The 27,406-nt window shown below is 46.0% G+C and overlaps 1 protein-coding gene across 6 annotated transcripts in view; it reads left to right on the forward strand.

Annotated features, from left to right (window-relative positions):
* cd276 (CD276 molecule) overlaps positions 1-27,406 on the forward strand; it is a 444,092-nt gene that overhangs the window by 45,561 nt on the left and 371,125 nt on the right. The window contains exon 1 of one of the 6 annotated variants that reach the window (XM_085972221.1): positions 17,905-17,989. The exons of the other annotated variants lie outside the window; for them this stretch is intronic. The gene's annotated coding sequence lies outside the window, so the exon portion shown is untranslated. Of the gene's footprint in view, positions 1-17,904; positions 17,990-27,406 lie in introns of those variants that run through there. 6 annotated transcript variants of the gene reach the window in all.

The raw sequence follows: 27,406 nt of genomic DNA on the forward strand, positions 1-27,406 counted from the left end.
AAGGAGATATTGGGACAGGTGACCAAAAGCTTGGTCAAAGAGGAAGGTTTGAAAGACGTCTTAAAGGAGGAGAGAGCACGCTAGAGAAGTGTAGAGGTTTAGGGAGGGAATTCCAGAGCTTAGGGCCCAGGCAGCTGAAGGCACGGCCGCCAATGGTGGGGGGGCGATGAAAATCAGGGATGCGCAAGAGGCCATAATTGGAGGAGCGCAGAGATCTCGGGAGGGTTGTAGGGCTGGAGGAGGTTACAGAGATGGGGAGGGGTGAGGCCATTGAGGGATTTAAAAACGAGGATGAGAAATTTAAAATTGAAGTGTTGCCGCATCAGGAGGCAATATAGGTCGGTGGGCGCAGGGGGGCGATGGGTGAACAGGACTTGGTGCGAGTTAAGATAGGGGGCAGCAGAGTTTTGGATGAGCTCAGGATTATGGAGGGACTTACCACTTGCACCAAAACTTAGCTCTCTACCTACCTTATAAAAGTCTTGCATCTAGTGCACATCCATCGTACTTCATTCAAAGTGTAAATGGAGAAGGAGAGGCAGTGGTTTGCTGCTGTTTTTTCTCTGACCTGGAAATTAACTAGCACCCGCCAATCTGTGAACTGCTCGCGCCAACAGCCATTTACTTGTAACTGATCTAGAGCGCTGTCTATTCACAGCTAGACTTTATGGGGGAAAAATTCAGTTGTTTGCGCCTCCCGTTAGCACCTTAAGAGGGCGCCAATTGGGGTGCAAAGCAACTAGTGCCCGGGCGCGGCGATGTTTGCGCAGCTCGCGAAATTAACTAGACATTTTGCGGCGGCGCTAAACACTACCGCCACGATCTCCTGCGCCGGCAGATTGTGACGTCCGTCGACTGCGCAACGCCCCATTAGCGCCCCGGACCGGATATTGAGTGGCGCCCCCTGCCTTACCGCCTGCCACCAGCAACAACAGGTTGAGGGGAGCGTTTTGCAGTCAGAAAGGACTATTTAAAGGCGACCGCTTCCTGCCATTTTTTGTCGGTGACATTTTTGTTCCACGCATTCTGAGAGAGAGAGACTTCTGGAGAGATTCAACGCTGTGTGAAGGAGTTTTGGGTACTGAGCAGCACTTTGCAGGTTTATTTTGATTTGCCCTTCCTTGCTTCGCCAGCGCTCTGAGGTAGCGCCTTGCTCCTCGGCCTTTGCGCCTTAAGACAGATGTGAAGCACCTGATTTAACGCTCCAATCACCTCCAGGGGCGATAAAAGCCAAGTTTGCTGTCGGAGGCGGTAATTAGCGCCAGGCGCTAAACTTTGCGCACGGCCGATAATGGCGCCCCAAATGGGGCGATACCGAATTTTTCCCTCTATGAATTTAAAGGCACAGGCTTAAGTTAAAAACAGTCCCAGAATAATACATCATAGGTTATGTGGTATAATGCTGCGGTTGTCCGAAAAGGATAGATCCTTTGACCTCCTATGAGCAATGCCTCCAATGGTTTATGTATATTTTTTTCAAAACTCGCTCAACAGATGTTTTAAAATTCAATAACCAATATTGTTGCATCAGCTGCTCAACTGAGAAAGAACAGCTACCTCCTTTAAGATGACTTCCATACGTGTAACACAGTCCACTCTGGGTTGCGTTATTCTTGGCCAGACCTGTGTTGCACAGTGATTTATAAATCTGAAGAGTCCAGAAATGGAGATTGTTCCATTAAAATCGCCAGATTTTTCTGTTGGTTTCCCCCCCTTGCCTGACTTGTGCCGGAGGATGGCTTTATCTGCTCTCCTGTGCCTCTCCCAAGTAGCTTTTCTTCAAGTGTCCGCTCATTCGCTGAGTGTTGGCGGGCAGCTTAATTGCGGGTGGGGAATAGCACCTTGGCCAATTCTATCCTGTCCTTGCCCAAACTTCACCACCTTTCTTTCCAGCATGGGTCACTGGATAGCAAACAGGAGTGAGGAACCTGGCCAATAGTTCCTACCACTCCCCCCATCCCAAGGCCAACAGTCGCATTGTCCCTTTTACCGCTTTTCCCCCCAAACCCCTTAGTCAGTTGACTCATCACAGATGGGGATTGAATGTGGGGCCTACTGGCTTGTAAAGCAGAGGCAGAATAAAGACAACAGGTAGGCATCCTGACTTGGAAACATATCGGTCGTTCCTTCATCGTCTCTGGGTCAAAATCCTGGAACTCCCTCCCTAACAGCACTGTGGGAGCACCTTCACCACACGGACTGCAGCGGTTCAAGAAGGTGGCTCACCACCATCTTCTGGAGGGGCAATTGGGGATGGCCAATAAATGCTGGCCTTGCCAGCGACGCCCAGATCCCGTAACCGAAAAGAAAAAGTACGGGCATGTTAAAGAGCAGAATTAAGGATGGCATCTGCTTTAATAAAATGGACTTTCAGTAAAGATGTTACAGAAAATGCTCTCTTCCCTTCCTCACATTCCCTCACTTTTCTCTTGTGTAAAGGCTGGCTGATTGCAGTGCACTATGGATTTGACTATAACAATGAATGTGTGTACTTTAAAGGCTGAGAATTTGTCATTGATTGCTATGGTGATACGCCGATATTTTTGTGCCTTTTTTAAGCTTTGGCTTGAACCCAGTGCTGGAAGTGCCAATGATGTTAAAGAGGCTTGGTCATCTCATTAGGGATTTTAGGGTTGGGCTCAGTTGGGAGCTGACCACTTGAAGTCTCTACTGGCCGACTGCCATTTTGACTTGTGTTGCAGTATTTGCTGCAATATAAACTTTTTACAATCTTTTTTGCTTTGTACTTTTTATCTGAAGTTCCAGACTTCGTCTTCGAGGTGACACTGCCTCTTTTAATTCTCTGTCTGCTTGGCTCACTGGCGGCATTCTTGCTTCTAATCCAGAAGGTTGTGGCTTGAAGTCCCATTCCAAGACTTGAGCACATATCTAAGCTGACATTTCGGGGCAGTGTTTGAGGGGAGTGCATTCTTGTGGATGAGACATCAAACCGAGGCCCCGTCTGCCTGATCCACTGGATGTGAAAGATTCCCTTTTTACTTTTTGAAGAGGGGCAGGGGACTTCTCCAGGTATCCTGTTCAACATTCATCCCTCAACCAACACCACCAAAAAAGACCCCCAGATTAGCTGCATTCATCTCATTGCTGTTTGTGGGACCTTACTGTGCACAAATTGGCTGCAGCGTTTGCCTATAAAACAATGACTACACTTCAAAAGTAATTCACAAGCTGTGAAGTACTTTGAGACAGAGGCTATGGAAAGCCCTACAGCTTTCTTCAATGGGGCGATTTTGCCAGAGCCGGGTTTGGAGGCGGGACTGCCGGGAAAATGGCAGAATCTGGGAGCGGGTACCCAACCTGCCTCCATGCCATCTTCCCGGGAGGCAGGTAGCCGACCCGCGCCAGGTCCCGTCTCCTGGAGGCGTGAAGGGGATTACAGCCACTTAACTGTCTGTTAACAGGTAGTTAACCGGCAGTTAAGAGATTTATCCCCATTGTTCCAGCAGAGGTGCGGCCTTCCCGATGTCGGGAAACCCCGCCAGGGTCACCGAGGCGAGCAGTGGGTCTGTGGGGGTCGGATGGGTCCAAAAGTGCGCTGTGGAGGTGAGTGATGGGTGCAAGTGTGGAGAGGTAAGTATGTGAGGTGAGTGAGAAGTGTTAGAAAATCTTTACTTACCTTTGTTTCTGCATTCTCTGATGCAACAGCCATCTGCTTTCTGCTCAGAAAATAGGTTTGGTGAGCCTTGAGTACAAGAACTCACCAAACAACAAAGAATGTCAGTGTTTGACAGCTTCTCAAAGCTGTCAAACGGTGACAATTCATGAAACGTCATACGCTGACATTCTCTGTAACCGGCTTCCCCTTAATTGGCCTGCTGAGCCCGCTGGGCGGGCTTAACAAGGTCAATCAAGAGAAAATAACGTGGGTTGGCCACAAGTCGATGGAGGCGGGACTAAAACCCGACAAGCAGCAGTCCCACCTCCAACGCGCCCCCATTGGCAAAATCACCCCCCCATGCCTTTCTTTCTCCACCAGGCCAATATTGGAAACCTACAGCCCCGTCATGGAGCATGTTCAGGTCTGTGATTGATTATTTTGCAATGCGGTTAGTTCGACTTTAGTGAACAACTAATAATAACTCTGGTTGATACATTTTTCCATCTTGGAAAACCTGGCAAAAAAGAATCCTTTAATAACAGCTCACCTGAGCTCCTGAAAAAATGGAGGCAACCTATCTGGGACCAATTGGTAATGGTGTTTATCCCACAGGTGACTGAAGAATAATTGAACAATGAAATCAGGCGTGATCATAGAAACATAGAAACATAGAAGATAGGAGCAGGAGTAGGCCATTCGGCCCCTCGAGCCTGTTCCGCCATTCAATGAGATCATGGCTGATCATCCAAATTCAGTACCCTGTCCCTGCCTTCTCCCCATATCCCTTGATACCTTTAGCCTTAAGAAATATATCTAACTCCTTCTTGAATATATTTAATGAATTGGCTTCAACGGCTTTCTGTGGTAGAGAATTCCACAGGTTCACCGCTCTCTGGGTGAAGAAATTCCTCCTCATCTCAGTCCTAAATGGCTTACCCCTTATCCTTAGACTGTGACCCCTGGTTCTGGACTCGCCCGCCATCGGGAACATCCTTCCTGCATCTAGTCTGTCTAGTCCTGTTAGAATTTTATAAGTTTCAATGAGATCCCCTCTCATTCTTCTAAACTCTAGCGAGTATAAGCCCAATCGACCCAATCTCTCTTCATACGTTATTCCTGACATCCCAGGTATCAGTCTGATCGGGTACAAATTGTTGTCAGCAATGTTATCGTACAAACAGTTAAGACATTGACATCAAATTCTTCAAGTTTAATAGACGTGTTAATTTGTTTAAAATAAACGGGCTATTTACCACACAATTTACATAATTTTAAAAAGGTGCGTAACGGACTAGCGCTGCCGGGTTCTGCTGTGCAAGTGTGGAGACTAGCTTCCTCTGCTTGCTTCGCAGAATCTGGCCTCTTTTTTTAATCCAGCTGAACTTTCATCAGACCACGTGCTCCTGTTGGCTGTCAATAACTCGGTCCCTGTACCGTACAGGGAGCAGCCATCGGAGCAAAAACAAGGTTTCTGCCTCTCAACTCACTCCTCTGGTGTCAAAGCTCCTTAAATCATTCTTTTCCGGCACACTCAAAATTTCGACACTCAGTCCTGCAACCTCCCGGCCCTTAAGAACCCAATCTCGATCTCCTCTAACTATGTAAAAAGCCATGATGTGGAGATACCGGTGTTGGACTGGGGTGGACAAATGTGAGAAGTCGCACAACACCAGGCTATAGTCCAACAGCTTCATTTGAAATCACAAGCTTTTGGAGCGCTGCTCCTTTGTCAGGTGAAGTGAAGAGATGCACATAGGCACAGCATATATAGTCAGAGAAAACTGCCAGATGATTACAGGTAATCTTTCTAACTGCCCTTTATCACACCTCGGCTGTGATTTCCAGCAAAGTTTTTTGTTTTTTTTCTGTTTTTCATACAGACCCCAGCATCTGCAACATTTGACCCCTTGTGACCCCACCTCATTGTTCTTTGATGTAATGTTTTCCTGACTGACCTATTTGGACACCATTCACACCTTTGATTGCTGTGATTATCTCTCTGCCGAGGTGTGATAAAGGGCAGTTAGAAAGATTACCTGTAATCATCTGGCAGTTTTCTCTGACTATATATGCTGTGCCTGTATGCTTCTCTCCACTTCACCTGATGAAGGAGCAGCGCTCCGAAAGCTTGTGATTTCAAATGAAGCTGTTGGACTATAACCTGGTGTTGTGCGACTTCTCACATATGTAAAAAGCGACTGCCCTTCAAGTAATTCATTGTGCCAAGCACTTTGATGTGTTTCAGTGTGAAGGGCATTAGATAATACAAATATTATTACAGGAAACTTTGTGCTATCCAGCACCGACGGGACCGAGCTGCTGCCGTACATTCCAAACTGCCGTACACTCCAGAGCTAATGTTGAAACATACGGAGATTTTCATCTCCGTATGAATCAACAAACCCTGTTGCTTAGCAACAGCATCTAAACAGTCGGCAAGCATATCTGTAGCTGAAGCTGTTGCTTAGCTACAGACCTTGCACAGCTTGACTGTTCAAAAAAAGCAAAGAAAAGAATAAAAAACGGCTCCTGATTTTTGCCGGTGGCTCCAGCTTGCCGGACGGTTCGCCTCCGGATAACTCAGTTCCCTGTAGAAGCATCTCATCGTCTTTTCCTACTCTTTTCAACCTTGGTGATGTATTTGGGAGAGGAAAAAAAGACATTGAGAATGACCGAGTAAACAACCTTTAGAGATTCGGCTCACAGTGGGTTGACTTCATGTTGCTTTCTTTAAGAATTAGAAGGGAATTAATTTCTGCCATTGAAACAACAGTCCATATTGTAATAATGGCAAGAATATTGCCAGATATAACTGTCATCTGGGAATATTGCTGTGCAGTTTTGAATTGAACTCACTGTAATGGATAACAATCATTTGTGCCAACACTTGGATCAATGGAAAAAATCTGGAGCAATAGTACTACCAAGATCAACAATTACACAAGAGATCTCCGGCAATATGAGAAATAACAGATTCAGGGAGTGCTTTTATTGCGTATTTTATGACTACAAGCTGAACAAACAAGACAAAGTGACAAAGAAAGACTCCACCAGTCTCCCAATTGTTCTTGTCTTTCTCCCTTGAAGGCATTAAGTTTAGTGTTTAGTGGGATAGGGTTCTATGGATGCTGGCTGCATTTCAGTATCTCACCCAAGTGTGCCTGAACAGTGAGCGTCAACAGGCTTTCTGACTGGGCGGACCATTTCAAATCAAATCAAAATCAAATCAACTTTTATTGTCATTGTTAGTGCACAAGTGCAGTACAACGAAATGTAGGCTTGCGGCTCCCGAGAGTGTACATTTAGATTAAGACATTTAAACATTCAACATACATTTGGCTTGTAATACATTAACATAAACATAACCATAATAAAGTGCATTGGCAGATGTGCAGGCTTTAGAGTTTATTTGTGGAGTTCAGTAGGATGACAGCCCTGGGAAAGAAGCTGTTCCTAAATCTGGTCGTATGGGTGCGAATGCATCTGTAGCGTCTCCCAGATGGCAGGAGGGCGAACAGACTGTGGCTGGGGTGGGTAGGGTCTTTGATGATGGACCGTGACCTCCGTAAACAGCGTTTCTGGTATATGTGCTCTATGGTCGGTAGCCGGGTGCCGGTAATGCGTTGGACAGTTTTGACTACCCGCTGCAGGGCTTTCCGGTCATAGTAGCTACAGCTGCCATACCATACTGTGATACAGTTCGTCAGGGTGCTCTCTATTGTGCAGCGGTAAAAGTTAGAGAGGATCAGGGGTGACAGGTTACATCCCTTCAGCCTCCTTAGGAAATATAGGCGCTGCTGGGCCTTCTTCACCAGAGGAGGTATTGAGGGACCAGGAGAGGTCTTCTGTGATGTGGACTCCGAGGAACTTAAAGCTGGTTTAATTTCAGAATTTCAGAAGGTTGTGGGTTCAAGTCCCATTCCAGAGACTTGAGCACAAAAATCTAGGTTGACACTCCCAGTGCAGTGCTGAGGGAGCGCTGCACTGTCGGAGGTGCCGTCTTTCGGATAAGATGTTAAACCGAGGCCCCGTCTGCTCCCTCAGGTGGACGTAAAAGATCCCATGGCACTATTTCAAAGAAGAGCAGGGGAGTTATCCCCGGCACCTGGCCAGTATTTATCCCTCAATCAACATCACTAAAACAGATTACAGGAAACTTTGTGATATCCGGCACCGACAGGACCGAGCTGTTGCCGTCCCATCAAAACTGCCGGACAAACCAGCGCTAATGTTAAAACATACGGAACCTTTTGAGCTCCGTATCTAGCAACAAACCCTGTTGCTTCAGCTTCTAAACAGTCGGCCGTAGCTTGCAAGCGTCTCTGTAGCTTAGCAACAGCTTTAGCTAGACCTTGCAGAGCCTGACTGGTGGAAAAAAAAGCAACGAAAAGAAAAAAAACTTACTGAACCGACTCCTGAATTTTGCCGGTGGCTCGAACATTCCGGACAGTTAACCTCCGGATAAACCAACGTTTCCTGTATCTGATCATTATCACATGGTTGTTTGTGGGAGCTTGCTGTGCGCAAATTGGCTGCCGCGTTTCCTACATTACAATAGTGACTACACTTCAAAAATACTTAATTTGGCTTTAAAGCACTTTGGGACGTCCTGAGGTCGTGAAACCCGCTATATAAATGCAAGTCTTTTTTCTTTACGAGTCTGATCGCGCCCTAATTTGAACGGGTAGGAATGAAGGGAGAAGTTGGAATGCCCTATGAGGAAGGAGAATCCATGATACTTTTTAAAAGGGACGTGGATAACGATTTGGAAAATAAATGAATTAATAGGGCATGAAGTGGGTATCTCTTTCAGATAGCGTACAGGCGCGGCGGGTATGACTGCCTTCTGTGCTGCAACATTCTAAGATTCTACAGAGGCAAAATATATAATGGCCCAGAAATTCAGGTCGGAGGCTTCCCGCGGTGCAAGCCCCTGACCTGCACTTACCTAGCGCACCAGCCGTTGAGCTGTGGGCCCGCGTGGGATTCCGATCCTGGGCCTCCTCCAACTGCCGGCGCGCAGTGCTTGCGTATCCCAGGGACGCAGTTAGTTTGATGCGTCCCCTGGGATCACGTGGGCCATGGAGAGCCAATGGTAGCAGGAAATGCTTCATTCATAAGTTTGACAGGAAGAGCTGTCAAACCTATAAATACAGGTAGACTATCCTTTATCCGAAAACCTTGGGACCAGCTGTGTTTCGGTTTTCGGAATTTTTCGGATTTCAGAAGGTTTTCATCTCCGTATCTGACAACAAACACTGTTGCTTAGCAACAGCTTGTAAACACTCGGGCCCTGCCTTGGAAACGTCTCTGAAGCTGTTGCTAAGCTACAGAGACTCTTTCCACAGCCTGGCTGTTTAAAAAAATGCTAGGGGAAGAAAAAACTTAACAAAACGGCTGCTGATTTCTGCCGTTAGATCGAGGTTTCCGGCTCCCCCTGCTCCGTATCTGAATTCCTTGACTTAGCTGGGGTCTGGGGCTCGACTGCTGCCGCCAGTTGTGGGAAAGCCGGATATCGGCTGACTCCTACACTAAGCTGGCCCGCAAATCAGGTCGGGGTGGGGGGGGGGGGAAAGAAAAGACTATCGGACGGGCCGCTGTATTGTTGGGTTCACTCTCCTGGTACCTCCTTCACACTGACCGGCTCAGCCTGCAATCTGCTACCCAGGAGGGAACTCTGTGACCCTCTGCCCTGCTCAGAGGGAAAGGCAGAGCTCCCGGACCACTCCTGTCATGTTTGGTGCCACTCGGGTCATGTTGTGCGCACGACTTATGCTCCACGAAAAAACTTTCGGTTTTTAGAGGTTTTCGGTTTTCGGAAGTGCGGATAAAGGATAGTCTACCTGTACTATAAGTCCCAAAACATCACTAAAACTTCAAAAGTTTAAAAAAAGTCACATTTTTAAAATAACTATAAATTACATGAAATAACTATTTTAAACAATAATTTAAATTTTTGAAAAAATTAATTACATTTTCTAATGGGGCTAAAAATAAACTTACCTTTCTTTAAAGTATTTAAAAATAATAAACCTGTGGAAAAAATGTTTTAATTTTAATTAATTCACCACTTACCTTGTTAAAAGCAGGCCTTGTGCCTGCTTTTTAAAAGTGTAACTGCTGGAGACTTACCCTCCCGGAGAAACCTACAAAAAAACCGTAAGTTCGATGCGCACGCGCTGCCTCTCCGGCGCATGCGTTCAACCTGTCAACCCTTTCAGGGGAACGGAAGTGCCGGTTTCCCGCGCATGCGCAGTGCATGCACAAAACCGGCACTTTCGTTGGGCCTACGCGCGAGTACCCCGCGCATACTCACGCGTTAGGACCTGAATTTCTAGGCCAATGGGCCAGATTTTTCTGTGGTAGGGCATCTAACGGTGTCTGCTTTTGGTTAGACTTGCCTCGGCATCCTTCAGCAAAATTTTTTTTTTTGCCCACTAAGTTGCTGAATGTGGGAGCTGATAACGGCACAACAAGGGAAACCGAGCTTCTGGGACCCGAGTGAACCGGTCAACCGACAGGCTATTTTCTTAACCAATGAGATTGAAGGACTGAGAAATAAACAGCGCAAGGACTGAGAAGGAAATGCGAATTTGAGTGGGTGAATTTAATGTCAAATTATGTACAGAAAGGGAAATAAAGAGATAGAAAGATTGGATTAAGAAAGAGAGAAAAAAGAAAGAGACAGAAAGGAAAAGTAAGAGTTTTTTTTAAAATTTGACATTTTTTAAATCACGGTGAAAAATTCAACACCTAAAGGAATGAGACTCCACACTTGTAATAGTTAATTTTCAGTTCCAGAGGTTGATTGGCAGGAATGAACAGTTATTGGTCAAGGGTACGGTAGCCTGGTGGTTATGCGACTGGACTCCCAACCGAGCAGTCACGTAGCTCAAGTCTCACCATGGTAAATTGTGGAATTAAACTCAATAAATTAAGGGTGCAGGAACGGAGTGACAGGGTGTATGTACACAAATAACTGAATGTGGCAGGACCAGTTGAGAAGGCTGTTAACAAAAGCCTAAGAGATCCTTGGCTTTATTAATCGAGGCATAGAGGACAAAAGCAGCAAAGTTCTGCTAAACCTTTATAAAACACTGGTTCGGCCCCAGCTGGAGTATTGTGCTCAATTCTGGGCACCGCACTTTGGGAAGGATGTCAAGGACTTGGAGAGGATACAGGAGAGATTTATTAGAATGGTAAATGAGGGATGACAGTTATGGGGAGAGACTGGAGAAGCTGGGGTTGTTCTCCTTGGAGCAGAGACGGCTAAGAGGAGATTTGAGAGAGGCGTTCAAAATCATGAAGGCTTTTGATTGAGTAAATAAGGAGAAACTGTTTCCAGCGGCAGAAGTGATGGATTTACGGTGATTGGCAAAAGAGCCAAAGGCGACATGAGGAAACGTTTTTTTATGCAGCGAGTTGTGATGATCTGGAATGCACTGCCTGGTAGGGCGGTGGGAGCAGATTCAATAGTAACTTTCAAAAGGGAATCGGATAAATACTTGAAGGAAAAATATTACAGGGCTACGGGGAAAAAGCGGGGGCTCTTTAATTAATTAGAATGAATTGGATCGCTCTACCAAAGAGCCGGCACAGGCACGATGGGCCGAATGACCTCCTTCTGTGCGGTATCATTCTATGATCATCATGTCGTTAAAAGGATACTTGCGCTACTAATTACTGGCCCTAAATACCTGTGGCGGGTTTAGTTCGTATCTACCGCGCAAATAAAGCAACTTAACGTCGCTCAATGCCTGTCCATGGCGAGGCAAACAGCGAGATTCCGCGTTTGTGAAGCTAACAGCGGAACGGCGCATCTTGGACGGCAACTTTTTGGATATTCGTATTTCACTGCGAATCTGCCCCTCGCCTGAAACTGCTTTACCAGTCACGTAAATGACGGAGTGCGCCATCAGCCTCTTATTATTTTGATGGCCCAGTGCTTGAGAATGAGCTCGTCAGAGTTTTGAGGAAGGGAAGACCGCACAAAGTGAAGGAGGAGCCTCCGGGAAGGCGCCGAACACCTCGAGTCTTTTCGCCGGGAACAAGCGCAAGGAGCGCACGTCAACCCAAGCACCCGACCCGCCCCACCTCTGACAGAGACTGTAGGTCCCGCATTGGACTCATCAGTCACCTGAGAACTCATTTTTAGTGTGGAAGCAAGTTATTCTCGGCTCCAAGGGACTGCCTAAGAAGGAAGAAGTAGAAGGGAAGAGAGACACACAAAAAAAATCCAAATTTTGTTAACGTTTTACATGCATGAGAAAATGTAGCCTTGAATAAATGCAAAACATGTTTGATGTAAAGTTAAAAAAGGATTCGGTTCCTCTTGAAACCAGCGATGCAATATATTCAGAAGTATTGGGATGTGTCATAGTATTCTGATGCCAGCTGAGATAAACCGATGCTTCGGTCTAACTACAGTGGAGCTCTGGCGAAGGCGAGCATTATCTATTTCTAGCATGACCTGAATAACTGGGAAATGATACCCTTGCAATATTTTTAGGATGGATCATCAAATATACTATAATTCTGTAATGAAAACAGTCCACAACTCTGCACAGCACATGTGCTCCTTGGGTGGTCCAACCAGTGAATCGCTAAGCCGTCTGGTCTGTGCCAATCGGCTAATCGCAACTGGGAGACAGTGGAGACACTACAATTGGCTTTGAGTTTCATGGTCAGGGAGGGAAAAATTGGGCAGAGTTTCTGCTCCTACTCGCCGCCCAGGATCCCCTACTGGAAGTGTGTATGGCAAGGACAAGCGAGGGCCATGTTGCGATGTCTCCCCGTATTCAGGAGCCTCCTCAAAATCTACTTTGACCCCACTTTTGTTCATCTCTCCTATCTTTTTTTGTTCAATGCCCGACCTGCACACCCTCCAAGAAACACGTTGGGACAGTTTGCTCTATTAAAGACATTAATTAAGTACAAATGATTGTTGAACTAAGATCTTTTCGCTTGTGATAGAAGAGTACATTCTATGTTTCCAACATTGAAGCACCGATTCTCCAAACCACACTCCCTGTGAACACAACAGCCTTTGGCAGTGGTAGTGGAAGAAGTTACACTTGTATCAGACCCTCCACTCGTGTACCTATAATTGCGCAGTACCACCAGTTGATGCATACCCTTAATTTCTCCAGCATTGCCATCCCATAATTTTCCTTTCAATGTGATCTACTCCCCCTTTTTTTAAGGCTGCTTGTGCCCTGCCCCGCCTGTAGCCAAGAGGACGAGCACCTGACCTTTCCTCGGGCAGCCTCAAAAGCCACGCTGAACAGGCTGCCTGAATAATGCGCAGGAGCGGCTTGTGGTTGGATGCCCACCTGAACGCCTGCATTTCCCTGTCCGCATCTATCTGGCCTTAATGCTGCATCTTGCATTACAGTTTGACTGGCATGTGTCTATGTTCCAGCACTCTGTGGCTCCATGAATCGTACGGCACAGAAGGAGGCCATTCGGCCCATCGCGTCGGTGCCGGCCGAAAAAGAGCCATCCAGCCTAATCCCACTTTCCAGCTCTTGGTCCGTAGCCCTGCAGGTTACTGCGCTTCAAGTGCCGATCCAAGTAATTGGTGCTGTACTGTTGCGATGTCATTTAGTGCAGTGTCCTTCCATTGAAGGGGAAGCTAAGTACATGAGGGAGAGAGGAATCGAAGGTTATGCTGATGGGGTGGGAGGAGGTTTGTGTGGAGCATAAAAACCAGCAGAGAGCCGCTGAGCCGAATGGTCAGTTTCTCTGCTGTAAATTCTACGCAATTGTTTCTGTCCATTTAGATTTTCATATAAAAAAGAAAGATCTGGAAATCTCTTTCCCAAAAGGCTCTGGACGCTGGGACAATTGGTGTTTTCAAGACTGAGCTCGATAGATTTTTGTTAGGCCAGGGTATAGAAACATAGAAGATAGGAGCAGGAGTAGGCCATTTGGCCCCTCGAGCCTGCTCCGCCATTTAATGAGATCATGGCTGATCATCCAAATTCAGTGCCCTGTCCCTGCTTTCTCCCCATATCCCTTGATCCCTTTAGCCTTAAGAAATATATCTAACTCCTTCGTGAATATATTTAATGAATTGGCCTCCACCGCCCTCTGTGGTAGAGAATTCCACAGGTTCACCACTCTCTGGGTGAAGAAATTCCTCCTCATCTCTGTCTTCGCTGAACTCCCTCCATGGCAAGAACATCCTTCCTCGAGGGATATGGAGTATACAAGGCGGGTAGATGGAGTTGAGGTGCAGATCTAATTGAATGGCGGAACAGACACGACGGGCTGAATGGCCTCCTCCTGTTTCTATGTTCCTAACCCAACGGATCAGTGTGCGAATGCACCAAGAGGCATCTGATTGAGTTATTTGATGTAGTACCAGATGGAGGTAGTGTAGTAGATGTTGTATATATGGACTTTCAAAAGGCATTTGATAAAGTACCATCTAACAGACTTATTCAGAAAATAGAAGCACATGGTATTAAAGGGACGGTGGTAACTAGAGTGCATAATTGGTAGGGGATAGGAAGGAGAGAATAGCGGTGAATGGATGTTTTTCTATCTGGAGAGAAGTATGCAGTGGGGTTCCCCAGGGGTCGAGATTGGGACCATTGCTTTCCTTGTTATACAGAAAATGCCCTGGACTTGCATATAGGGAGTACAATTTTGAAGTTTGTGGATGATAAAAAAAAACTTGGCTAAATAGTGAGCCGGATAGTAGCAGACTTCAGGAGGATTAATGGAGGTATTCAAATTAAGAGGGGTTTTGATAAGAGCAAGTAAGGAGAAACTGTTTCCTCTGGCAAGTGGATCGATAACCGATGATTTTGGATGTAAAATAATTGGCAAAAGAACTAGAGGGGGCATGAGGAGAAATTATTTCACACAGAGAGTTGTTATGATCTGGAACACACTACCTGAAAGAATGGCCCTAGCAGAATGGTGCAAGTACAACAACCTCTCCCTCAACATCAGCAAAACAAAGGAGATGATCGTGGACTAGAGGAAGCAGCAGGGGGAGGGACACACCCCAATCTACATCGAAGGGGCTGAGGTGGAGAGAGTCAGCAGCTTCAAATTCCTGGGTGTATTCATTACGGAGGACCTAACGTGGTCCCATCACATCGACGTCATAACCAAGAAGGCATGCCAACGCCTGTTCTTCCTCAGGAGACTGAAGAAATTTGGAATGGCCCCCCAGATTCTCACCAACTTCTACCGGTGCACCATCGAGAGTATCCTGTCCGGCTGCATCACTACCTGGTATGGCAACTGCACCGCCACAGACCGCAAGGCTCTACAGATGGTAGTGAAAGCTGCACAACACACTATAGGAATTAAACTACCTGCTGTGCAGGTTATATACCCCGAGAGGTGCCGGGGGAAGGCCCTGAGAATCATCAAAGACGCGAGTCACCCCAGTCACAACCTCTTTGCCCTGCTCCCTTCTGGTAAGAGATACCGAAGCATACGGTCTCGTACCAGCAGGTTTCGAAACAGCTTCTACCCCCAGGCCATAAGACTCATGAACGAATAATTTATTATTATTATTGTTTTTATTTATTATTACTGTATTTCTATTAGTATTTTTATCATTGCTATGCCATATTTATTCCAATGTTGGGAGGACTCATAAAAATCAACATTTCATTTGTGCAGTACACACGTTTGCTGCATATATGACAAATAAAATTGAATTGAATTGAATTGGTGGAATCCGATTCCATAGGAACTTTCAAAAGGCAATTGGACATGTACTTGAAGAGAACTGATTTGCAGGGTTACGGGGGAAAAGCTGGGGTGTGGGACTAAATTCGACAGCTCTTTCAAAGAGTCGGCGCAGCCATGAATGGCCACCTTCTGTGCTGAAAGGTTCTATAATTCTATAAAGCACTCGGATTAAATCCCTGACCAGTGTGGAAGTTACGGATCTTAACCAAGGTGGCAATTGGTGCTAAAGTGTGGCCTCAGCATTTCCTGCTTAGTCCGGCTTTTCAATACACAACCCAGTAACCCCTGCTGGAAGTGTGGATGGCTGTGTCTATGAAGAGGACGGCCGAGGACGGGTCCAGGCTCGAATCTGTTGGCTCCCTGCAAAGTCGAACAAACATTTTGAATCACTTCAGAGCAACAGTCTGGTTCCTGCTCAAGCCCAGCTGTCGATGGGTCACTTCTGTCGGCAGATGCAATGCCAACGGCTCCAGCTGCATCGTGGACTTTGCTGTATTGTTGCCTGCTCTCAGCACAGTATCTATTTTCCGAGCTTTAACTCCTACAATCCGCAATTGGCTTTGTGCTATTTTGAAATCCACACGCCATTTCCACATTCTTCGCTTTCTTCACAGTTGGCGCGACTTGACACCGCGTGCCCTCTTCCAGCTGAGAGGGGGCACTCTGCAGAAGGTGGGTTTCATACTAAGCTGGTCTATGCCCATTTTCTTCCCCCTCTGAGATGGACGTTGTTGGCGAAATGGGGTGATCTCTCGGTTATAGAGTAAACGTCCCAGGTTTGCGATGGGAAATGCATCTGATCTGTATAGCGCACGGCCGTTCCCATCTGAACTGCTTCCATCTAATGAAATAGTCGGTGAGCTTCTGCCCTCATAGCGGGTTGAGTCTGCGGAGCTTGCTGACGTACAGCAGGAATTTCGGAAGCTCCTGCAGCCGTCTGAAGGGGCAGAAGCAGTGATGCAAATACTTCCAGCCAATTGCTCGGGAAACCTTTTTGAAGCAGAGGTCCGCATTGTGTAAAAATGGCACAAGCTCCTGTAGTCTTCTTTCGAGGAGCACCTTGTCCACCGACATCTTCACGAAGATCAGGCAATCCCTGAATGCAGGATCTGAAAGAACATCTGACCACCCTGCAGTCAGGGTAGACAATCTTGGGAATTGGTTTCATTTAATTGCAGAGGATTTCCTCAGGGAATTTTGGGACATCCCAAGAGTGTGAAAGGCGCTATATAAATTTAAGTTGCTTCTCTTACTCCAGGACACCCAATAATTCCTATTTAAGGACCTCCAATGGGAATTTCCATCTCCCGATCAGCTGATGTAACTTCAGTGGAAACCCCGGATAGCTGCGTAAACGGGGTTTCTGCCAGCGTTACATCTGCCGATTGGGAGAGACCCCGATGGAAAATTCCAGTGAATGTTCTTAAATATGAATTATTGGATGTCCTGGAGATTATGAGAAGCAAATTAAAGTCATAAAGCGCCTTTTCAGGATGTCCTAAAATGCTTCACCACCAATGGAATACTTCTGAAGTGTAGTCACTGCAGCCGTTTAGAACCCAGCAAAGTCCCACAAACAGCAATGATATGACTGACGAGATAATCTGGTGTTGGCTGAGGGATGAAGGTTGGCCAGGACACTGGGAGAACTCCCTGCTCTTCTTCAAATGGCATGTTGGTTCCATAGAATCATAGAATGGTTACAGCACAGAAGGAGGCCATTCAGCCCGTCGAGCCCGTGCCGGCTCTCTGCAAGAGCACTTCAGCCAGTCCCACTCCCCCGCCCTTTTCCCGTAGCCCTGCAAATGTTTTTCCTTTAGGTACTTATCCAATTCCCCTTTGAAAGCCACGATTGAGTCTGCCTCCACCACCCTTTCAGGCAGTGAATTCCAGATCCCAACCACTCGCTGCGTAAATTTTTTTTTCCTCACGTCGCCTTTGGTTCTTTTGCCAAGCACCTTGAATCTGTGTCCTCTGGTTCTCGACCCTTCTGCCAATGGGAACAGTTTCTCTCTGGTCTACTCTGTCCAGACCCCTCATGATTTTGAACACCTCTGTCAAATCTCCTCTCAACCTTTTCTGCTGTAAGGAGAACAATCCCAGCTTCTCCAGTCTATCCACGTAACTGAAGACCCTCATCCCTGGAATCATTCTCATAAATCTTTCTGCACCTTCTCTAAGGCCTTCACATTCTTCCTAAAGTACGGTGCCCAGAATTGAACACATTACTCCAGTTGAGGCCGAACCAGTGTTTTATAAAAAGTTCATCATAACTTCCTTGCTTTTGTACTGTATGGGCAGGATATTCATTGGGCCGTGGAGCGGGAATTGGAGGCGTGTGGGGGGTTAAAATCTCGAAATCGGGGGGCACAAACCCGTCCCGCCCCCAACCCGCCTCCATGCCAGTTTCACAGGAGGCAGGTACCCGACCTGTGCTGGGACCCGCCTCCCTGAGGCGGGAAGGGGATTAATGCCAATTAACTGCCCGTTAACAGGCAGTTTTTAGCCTAATCCCTATTTTTATTGCTGAAGTGTGGGATTCCCGACAGCTCCAAACCACGCCAAGTTAACGAGGTGGACCGTCGGGCTGAAGGACTTGGAGGGTTCGAGATGTCCGGTGTTCAGATGAGTGATGGGTGCATGAGTGAAGAGGTAAGTGTGTTTGGTGTGTGTACAGTGTTTAAAGAAGTTTTACTTACCTTTTACAGCCTTCCTTCCTTCAGGTCTCGGGAGTCCCTCATCTCACCGGCACAGGAAGCAGAATGGCTGCGACTGTCAAAAGTTGCAGCATTCAGCTTTCTGTTCTGGAGAGGTCTCTAAATCAGCCTGAGAGGAAGGAATTAATTTGGAGTACAGATTGTCAGTGTTTGACAGCTTCAAACAGCTGTCAAACGCTGATATTTCATCTGTCAAAAGCTGTTGACAGATGAAATGTCAATCTGTGACGTCACCTGTTGCCGGGTGGCCCTTAATTGGCCTGCTGAGCCCACTGGGCAGGCTCAACAAGGTCAATCAAGTGAAAATCGCGTGGGTTGGCCACAACTCGATGGAGGCGGGACTACAACCTCGAAAGTTGTAGTCCCGCCTCCTACACGCCTCCTCAAATGAAAATCCAGCCCTATGCCTCTATTATGAAGCCCAGGATCTCGTAAGCTTTTTTAACCGCTTTCTCTACCTGCCCTGCCACCTTCAATGATTTGTGCACACATACCCCCAGGTCTCTCTGTTCATGCACCCCCTTCAGGATTGTACCCTTTTGTTTATATTGCCTCTCCTCATTCTTCCTACCAAAAAGTATCACTTCGCACTTTTGTGCATCAGATTTCATCTGCCACGTGTCCGCCCATTTCACCAGCCTGTTTATGTCCTCTTGAAGCCTATTATTATCCTCCTCACTGTTCACTTCCAAGTTTTGTGGTTTACTATCTTATGTGAAAGACGGCACTTCCAGCAATGCAGTACCCCCTCTGTACTGCACTGAATTGTGAGCCAAGATTATGTGCTCTAGTCCTAAAGTGGGGCTTGAACCCCCAATCTTCTGGTTTGGAGGCAAGAGTGCAGTCACGGTACCAAGATGATACTTAAAAAAAAAAAAAATACAATGGCATAGTCTTAAAGAGCCCTTTGTCTACAATGTTTGACACACCAATAAATGGATTATTCAAATCAAATCCCGTACCAGAGAAGGAGCCTGCAAGCATACACAAACTCTCATGACATTTCTCTACAGTCCCAGCCAGAGATGAACCAGGTCCAGCAGACTTCTCTTTCCATTTGCTGCCGTCAGTCTGGAACTCAGCCTTTAATCAATTAGCGCACTGCCTATGTGTGAAAGAGCAAGCTTCCCCAGAGTGTAATTCAATAGCAATCCCAGCAGAAAATGTGACTCGTCGGTATTTATGGAACACATTTCAAGCAAAATTCTGCAGCTAGCAAAACAATTATAATTGGGGTTTGTTAACCCCCTTCCATTATTCGGGAGTCTCCCGAATTGACGATTGATTGGGCACTGGTGCTGGCTCCAAGGGGGAGAAACCTAGAAGATAGGAGCAGGAGTAGGCCATTTGGCCCCTTGAGCCCGCTCCGCCATTCAATGAGATCATGGCTGATCATCCAAATTCAGTACCCTGTTCCTGCTTTCTCCCCATATCCCTTGATCCCTTTAGCCTTAAGAAATATATCTAACTCCTCTTGAATATATTTAATAATGAATTGGCCTCTACTGCCTTCTGTGGTAGAGAATTCCACAGGTTCACCACTCTCTGGGTGAAGAAGTTCCTCCTCAATCTCTGTCCTAAATGGCTTACCCCTTATCCTTAGACTGTGACCCCTGGTTCTGGACTCCCCGACATCGGGAACATCCTTCCTGCATCTAGTCTGTCTAGTCCTGTTAGAATTTTATAAGTTTCAATGAGGTCCCCTCTCATTCTTCTAAACTTCAGGGAGTATAAGCCCAATCGACCCAATCTCTCCTCATACGTCATTCCTGCCATCCCAGGTATCAGCCTGGTGAATCTTCGCTGCACCCCCTCCATGGCAAGAACATCCTTCCTCAGATAAGGCAACCAAAACTGCACACAATACTCAAGGTGCGGTCTCACCAAGGCCCTGTACAACTGCAGCAAGACATCCTTGCTCCTGTACTCGAACCCTCTCGCTACTTTGTCTGAGGGGTTCGCTCGCCTCAGTAGCTTGTACTCTCAATTCCAACTCAAGAGATCCACCTTGAAGAGCAATGGTTCCGTTACCACCAGTGTTGGAGCTGCCTCAACTAGTGTCACTGAAACCATTTCCTTTAGGTGCGTATGATAGCAAAAGCATTTTTACTTTTTTTTATCCACACCTTTTGTTTTGTGCCCTTCCCCCTTTTTTTTCTCTCTCCCACATGGCAGCTGTCTCTCATTCTGCCAACGCATTTCACACCTAATCTAGAGCCGTCTATTGTCTCCACTAGTCCTATCACCATCTCGTCTGGTTTTGAATACCTCTTAATGTCTCTTCACTTCTCTTGTTCTCTCCCAGCCCCCAAACTGACCTTTTAATTTGTTTCATTTCCTGTGCTTCTTCAGTATTGACGAAGGGTTTCGACCTGAAACGTTGACTCTGTTTCTCTCTCCACGGATGTTGCCTGGCCTGCTGAGTTTTTCCAGCATTTTCTGTTGTTATTTCCTTTTAGGTGAGTCTTGGATTCTCACGAAGACCACCTCCTTTCTTTTCCTGTACCGCCCCAGTGCGGGGGAGGGGCTCAGTGCAGCACCAGAAATACCACGTTCCAGGAGTGAACTTAAGTCAGATTAGAGAGGTGAACTTAACAACCTCCTCCTCTGCACCCCACTAAATATTGTAAGGTTTACATTCTATAATCAATGTTTGCTCGCTTTGTGCTGGTATTTGCAATGAAAATGTTGAATTTAACCCATTCTGTATTTGCAACATAGTCCAGATAATTTATTACACAAGCTTATGCTTTTAAACCAAAAAATAATGCATAGCTGATGACTTTTTTTTACGTCCGTGATATTTTCTCATCATTCTGACCTAAAAAGAAAAGCGAGAAATTACATTTCTATAGCGCCGTTCACAACCTCGGGTCGTCCCAAAGCACTTTACAGCCAATGAAGTACTTTTTGAAGTGTAGTCACTGTTGTAATGTAGGAAATGTGCCAGCCAATTTGTGCACAGCAAGATCCCACAAACGACAATGAGAAAATGACCAGATAATCTGTTTTTGGTGTTGATTTGCTGGCCAACATTTCTTCTTCTTAGGCAGTCCCTCGGAACCGAGGATGACTTGCTTCCACATTAAAAATTAGTCCTCAGGTGGCTGATGAATCCAATGCAGGACCTACAGTCTCTGTCACAGGTGGGGCAGACGGTGGTTGAAGGGGGCGGGTGGGTGGGGTGCTTGGGTTGACGTGCGCTCCTTCCGCTGTTTGCGCGTGACTTCCACTTGCTCCCGGCGAAGAGACTCAAGGTGTTCGGCGTCTTCCCGGATGCTTCCCCTCCACTTTGTGCGGTCTTGGGCCAGGGATTCCCAGGTGTCGGTGGGGATGTTGCACTTTTTCAAGGAGGCTTTGAGGGTGTCCTTGAAGTGTTTCCTCTGCCCACCTGGGGCTCTCTTGCCATGTCGGAGCTCCGAGTAGAGCGCTTGTTTTGGGAGTCTCGTATCGGGCATGCGGACGATGTGACCCGTCCATCGGAGCTGATCGAGCGTGGTCAAAGTTTCGATGCTGGGGATGTTGGCCTGAGCGAGAACACTGACGTTGGTGCGCCTATCCTGCCAATGGATTTGCAGGACCTTGCGGAGGCAGCGTTGGTGGTACCTCTTCAGTGCTTTGAGGTGCCTGCTGTACATGGACCATGGCCAACATTTATCTCTCAATTGATGAATGCTGGCCAGTGCACTAATGAACATTTCTGCTTCCTTGTTCACAATTATGATTTCTCCGAATTAAAGAAAAAAATTATTCTTGGGATACGGACATCACTGGCAAGGCTGGCATTTATTGCCCAACTTTAGTTGTTCTGAGTTTGATGCCAGTGAGGGGCTCACTAGGCCTTTTCAGAGGGCAGTTAAGAGTCAACCACATTGGTGTGGGACTGGAGTCACATGTAGGCCAGACTGGGTAAAGACGGCAGGTTTCCTTCCCTAAAGTACATTAGTGAGTGAACCAGTTGTATTTTTTTAATGATAATCTAAGCCTCTAAGCGCAGTAGCAGTACTTCTGACACCATGCAATGGTGTTTGGATGGATGACTTCATGGACCCGAATTGAGTCGAAGAAATCTGACTCTGCAGGTTCAAACATAGCACCTTTTGTTTAATGCACCATCATGTGGTAATAACTCTCATCACTAGTTGACGCTGCGCTTCTTTATCATAACAACAACAACTTGTATTTATATAGCGCCTTTAACATAGTAAAACATCCCAAGGCGCTGCACAGGAGTATTTTAAGACAACAAATTTGACACCGATCCACATAAGGATAAATTAGGGCAGGTGACCAAAAGCTTGGTCAAAGAGGTAGGTTTTAAGGAGCGTCTTAAAGGAGGGGAGAGAGGTAGAGAGGCGGAGAGGTTTAGGCAGGGAATTCCAGAGCTTAGGGCCTTGGCAACAGAAGGCACGGCCACCAATGGTTGAGCGATTATAATCAGGGATGCTCAAGAGGGCAGAATTAGAGGAGCACAGATATCTCGGGGCGGGGGGGCGCGGTTGTGGGGCTGGAGGAGATTACAGAGATTGGGAGGGGTGAGGCCATGGAGCCATTTGAAAACAAGGATGAGAATTTTGAAATCGAGGTGCTGTTTAACAGGGGAGACCTCTACAATTCTAAGCAATATTGATTGAAATGTAAACAATTGAAACAGGACTAAATATTCATCATCTCTCAAATTATTGGTGCTGGCCTCTGGCCCTGCCAGTAAATCGATGTATTTGTCATACTTTAGGTATTACACTTGCCACGCATGCAACTTCTTGCGTAATGCTTTTAAATAGAATGAAGTAATAACCAATTATTGCAACCTTCCCCTCGAACAGAAAATACTTTCTAATTCACTTCAGCGCCACACTCAAAAACAGAAAGTTTTCTTTTTTCAAAAAGTCAGCCTGGTCTTTAATTAACTGGAGAATCTATAAGAATAATTAGCTTTTAATTGACTTGAATGCATCATAATAAGTATCAATTTGTTTCAGTGGGCAGCACTTGTGCCTCCGAGTCAGAAGGTTGTGGGTTCAAGTCCCACTCCCGAGACTTGAGCACATAAAGCTAGGCTGACACTCCCAGTGCAGTGCTGAGGGAGTGCTGCACTGTCGGAGGCGCCGTCTTTCGGATGAGATGTTAAACCGAGGTCCCGTCTGCTCTCAGGTGGATGTAAAAGATCCCACGGCACTGTTTCGAAGAAGAACAGGAGAGTTATCCCCGGTATCCTGGCCAATATTTATCTCTCAACCAACATCACTAAAAACAGATTATTGCCACTGTCACATTGCTGTTTGTGGGAGCTTGCTGTGCGCAAATTTCCTACATTACAACAGTGACTACACTGCAAAAGAAGTACTCCATTAGCTGTGAAACGCTTTGGGACATCCTGAGGTCATGAAAGGCGCTATATAAATGCAATTCTTCCTTTCTTATATATTAAAAAAATGAACCCACCTACTATGAGCAATGCTACAAGGGATCAGCTAGTATATAAACACCACTTTACAATAATTAACTAGTGACTAAAGTCCTGTGATCTTAGACTACCTGTCACATGATATACATTCTCAACTTTTAAGCCATCATCAGTTTTCTCACCTGCATGGTGCCCACTCCTAGTCTAAACATGCCTGAGCAACAACAGTAAGAAAAATAGAAAAGACAGCCTTTTTAACATTGAAAAATAATATCTAGTTATCTCTTGTGGCTTGGCTTACAGAGGGGAAAAATATTTGTCATTTACGTCACTCTCTTCATGCAGTTCGGTCTCTGCTTGTCTAAAAGTCTTTCATTCTTCCTGATTCTCTGAGTGAATGTTTGTGTCTGTCTGTGTGTCTCTGTCTGTGTGTCTGTGTGTGTCTGTCTGCGTCAGCCATGTTCTGTTTCTCAAAATGGCCAAATTCCAATTTGTTCCGTTCTAATTAAGATATATAAAAAAGCTTTTATGTCAATGCTTTAATCAGCTTCAATATACAATTTAAATTCCCCCTTCCCCCTCCCCCCTCCCCCCCTTCCCCAACCTCTTCACTTGCTTAAAATCTGTTCCATTTCCTGCTTTTTTTCCAGTTCTGACGAAAGGTCATCGAGCTGAAACATTGACTCTGTTTCTCTCTTCACAGATGCTGCCTGACCTGCTGAGTATCTCCAGCATTTTCTGTTTTTCTTTCAGATTTCCAGCATCTGCAGTATTTTCTTTTTGTACATTTTAGATTAGATTCCTAGAGGCATAATTCTAATGTGGATGACTCCGGGCTCCACTGCTGCCATCTTGGGTACCTCCTGTTTCAGCCCTTGCAGCTTCCATCTTACAAGACACTGGATACAAAGAGCCTGGCTTGTGCCGAGCACCTCTTGCCACTCGCACAGATGTGGCTGTGCAAGGATGCTTGGCATCAATTATTGTTATAGTCGACCCTAACTTGGCACAGAATGAAGCAAAGGGACACAACCCCTCGTGATATGAAATCACTGCACTGAAGTCATCATTTCACACCACATAAAGAGAATTAACATAGAAACATAGGAGCAGGAGTAGGCCATTCGGCCCTTCGAGCCTGCTGCGCTATTCAATATGATCATGGCTGATCCTCTATCTCAATACCATATTCCCACTTTCTCCCCATACTCCTTTTGTGTCTAGAAATCTCTCTCTCCTTAAATATATTCAGTGACTTGGCCTCCACAGCCTTCTGTGGTAGAGAATTCTACAGGTTCACCACCCTCTGAGTGAAGAAATTTCAGTCCTAAATGTCCGACCCCGTACCCTGAGACTGTGACCCCTCGTTCTAGACCCCCCCAGCCAGGGGAAACATCCTCCCTGCATCCAGTCTGTCTAGCCCTGTCAGAATTTTATACGTTTCAATGAGATCCCCTCTCATTCTTCTAAACTCTAATGAATACTGGCCTTGATTTTCAAGGTCAGAGTTCAAATTGGTTCACAAAAGACATCTGCTTGATTCACTTGGAATGCCAATATAAGCACAGCATTGCTGCTTGTCTCGATCTCTCGGCTCCCATTACAATATGTTGCTTCCAGTTGGATACTTCATGTTAATATCCCTCATGGAGCTATATTATCTTTCCTGGACAATAATCAAGCTCCTGGAAGAGGAGGGTCCTCCTTCCTACCATGTCTCTTCCTTCCCGACAGGATCTCCAAAGGTGTGAACAAGTAAGAACGATGCTGCTTTTAACCTTGTAGCTCTAGGTGGTCCTAAGGGGATCCTTGGGTTGCAGGCAAGGTCGTTGGAGCTGTGGCCTCCAGTAACGTTTCTGGCCAGTGCGCTGTTGATGCTTTACTTCCTGCTCCCATTGTAATGATACAGTATGAGTGTCAACAGATGTTCCCTGACTTCAGCATGTGTCGGTGTTTGGTGTCAGTTTGACGGTGCCTTAATGATCGTTACCAGAGAATCTGTTGGTTGGGTGTAGCCAGCAACAGCTGAAATGGACAAGTCAGCAAGATGGAGTTTGCAAGTAGTTGAGCTGCTGAATGCAACTTCACAGTATTAGAGTCCTGCGGATCGTGTGCACTTCCTGTAACTGAAGCAATTTCTCTGTCTCGCTTTCCTGTCATGTTTAATTGTTTTAAGAGAACAATGCTGGCCTTATTCTGTCACCTAAATCCGTGGCCCTGATAATTTCTATGTTACATGGCATAACAGCGCTTTTGTTATAAATGTAGCCTCCGCACTTTCCGTGAGTTAACACCACGGAAGATCAGTTGGCATTGCTTGTAAAGAAACAATATCTTCAATACTAGTTATGCAGGGTCGTAGTTTGATTGCAGTTATGCTATTCCAGCGTTGCACGGTTTCATTCTGAATATGTGTCAGCCGTGGCTCAGTGGGTAGCACTCTCTCGCCTCTGAGTCAGACGGTTGTGGTTCAAGTCCCACTCCAGAGATTTGAGCACAAAAATCTAGGCTGACACTCCAGTGCAGTGCTGAGGGAGTGCTGCACTGTCGGAGGTGCCATCTTTCAGATGAGATGTTAAACCGAGGTCCCGTCTGCGCTCTCAGGTGGACATAAAAGATCAATTTCGCAGGGGAGTTCTCCCCGGTGTCCTGACCAATATTTATCCCTCAACCAACATAACAAAAACAGATTATCTGATCATTATCACATTGCTGTTTGTGGGAGCTTGCTGTGCGCAAATTGGCTGCTGCATTTTCTACATTACAACAGCGACTTCACTTCAAAAAGTACTTCATTGGCTGTAAAGCGCTTTGGGATGTCCGGTGGTCGTGTAAGGCGCTATATAAATGTAAGTCTTTCTTTCTATAGGCAACTTTAAATGTAAACCATGACGTAAGAAAACTACTAGGCACTCGGTCTAAGCGTTAAACAAAGCTTTAATCAACTGTTTTACAACATGGAGGTCTAGTTGTGTCCTTCACTAGTTCCTGTTAAGAATGTCCTGCGCAAGCTGGGCCCGTGCCCGAGTATTTATACTCTCCCTGGACAGCGCCACCCGCAGGCCGCTCAGTATTATTTCATAAGTCTTTCTTTCATGAATGACTGATTCATGTCAAACCATTTATGTTCGAACACGCTCTATACAAATGAGCTTAGAAATGACTGTTGGACAAGCTCTCCGTGTCTTCAGGTGACATTCCTCTATCCACTATTTTAACGCATGTGTGAACCTGTTTATTTTGAATGGTTAAATGCCTCTGCTAAACAGTGGACAGCGGAATGCCATAGAAATGCACTAAGTGTTTGTCTGCTAATACCAACAACAGTAAATTCAATGCTGCAGTCGACACAAATTAGTGTGTGAGCATAATTCACTTGGGAAAAATTCATGGAACATTTGCATGTGACTGCAGCCACTGAGATGGGAAAAATCCACTCGAGTCTCTTAATCTAACTTAAAAGAAAGACCTTGCAATAATATACCACATTATTCCATCTTCAAGATGTCTCCTTTGGCGGCCGTGCCTTCTGTTGCCCGGGCCCTAAGCTCTGGAATTCCCTGCCTAAACCTCTCCGCCTCTCTACCTCTCTCTCCTCCTTTAAGACGCTCCTTAAAACCTCCCTCCTTGACCAAGCTTTTGGTCACCTGCCCTAATTTATCATTATGTGGATCGGTGTCAAATATTCCTGTGCAGCGCCTTGGGATGTTTTACAGCGTTAAAGGCGCTATATAAATACAAGTTGTTGCTGTTTCGAAGCGTTTCACAACTAATTAATTACTTTAGAAGTGTAGTCATTATTTTTCCTGGAGACAAATGCAGCAGGTGCATAGCAAGATCCCACAAATAGCAGTGAGAGGAATTAGATCAATGTTTGATGGTCTTGGCTGAGGGAGGAATCTCGGCCAGGCCACCAAGAGAATTTCCTACTTTTCTTCCAATAGT

This window comes from Somniosus microcephalus, chromosome 32 (genome assembly GCF_052327205.1).
Source record: "Somniosus microcephalus isolate GS21.2 chromosome 32, FLI_Smic_1.0, whole genome shotgun sequence".
NCBI lineage: Eukaryota > Metazoa > Chordata > Chondrichthyes > Squaliformes > Somniosidae > Somniosus > Somniosus microcephalus.